General features: G+C 34.5%; 1 non-coding gene across 1 annotated transcript; it reads right to left on the bottom strand.

The window, feature by feature from the left end:
• TRNAV-AAC (transfer RNA valine (anticodon AAC)) lies at nt 1–73 on the bottom strand. The gene has a single exon. It is a non-coding gene; the product is annotated as a tRNA-Val (tRNA).
• Nucleotides 74–835: the final 762 nt, after the last annotated feature.

Below are 835 nucleotides of genomic sequence, written 5' to 3'. Positions count from 1 at the left end.
TGTGCCTGCCAGGGCTCGAACCTGGGACCTTCCGCGTGTTAGGCGGATGTGATAACCACTACACCACAAGCACTTAGTTTTAGTTTCCTTTAAAACGTTTATATATACGATACACGCTCGTGTCAATTGAACTGAGTGATTGTTCCTTCTGTTTTCATACATTTATGTAATTAAAGTTATGAGAAATTCTCGATTATAAATAATTAATATAAGAGATATATGAATACAACAATTATCATTAATATTTCCTACAATTTTCTGATTTTCCTCATCCATAATGCACACCAATGATGTTCTTCATCTCAATCTTTTAGATGGATTCCGTGATCCACGTCCGTATTCCACTACTATTTGCTCCTCTTAATGGTCTTCACGATGAAAGTATTCGTGAAGGAAGTCATTCCGATACAGAAACTAAAGTTTTTTTTTTTTTTTAAGAGAAAGATTCTACGTAATAATGTTTTTTTGTGTGCAAATAGGGAGCAACAGAGTTTGAAATGACTAAATATTATAGATGCGTTTACATGAGAATTTCTATAGGAGATATTTTTAATTAAAAACTTCCATTACACCGCTAGTTTTTAGCTTTATTGTTGATTTTATAAATCCGTGTATCTTAATTTTAAAGCAACAGGATATTAAATTTATGGTTCGTTTTCACCGTTGTCTTATATCTTTGTAGAATCTCTTAAGAGTTTTTTACCTATTGGAATATGCCAGCCTGGGTGACAGGCAATCGTCTTTGGCAAATTGCAGTCATACGTCGATGAGTTTGGCAAGCATTGACGCCCGGGGCAACGGAAAAAAAAATTGAATCAAGAATACCGAACGTCGC

The sequence above is a fragment of the Centruroides vittatus genome, unplaced genomic scaffold (assembly GCF_030686945.1).
Source record: "Centruroides vittatus isolate TY-2023 unplaced genomic scaffold, ASM3068694v2 contig_364, whole genome shotgun sequence".
In the NCBI taxonomy this organism is placed as follows: Eukaryota; Metazoa; Arthropoda; class Arachnida; order Scorpiones; family Buthidae; genus Centruroides; species Centruroides vittatus.
This window is presented reverse-complemented; position numbering and strand designations above follow the sequence as displayed.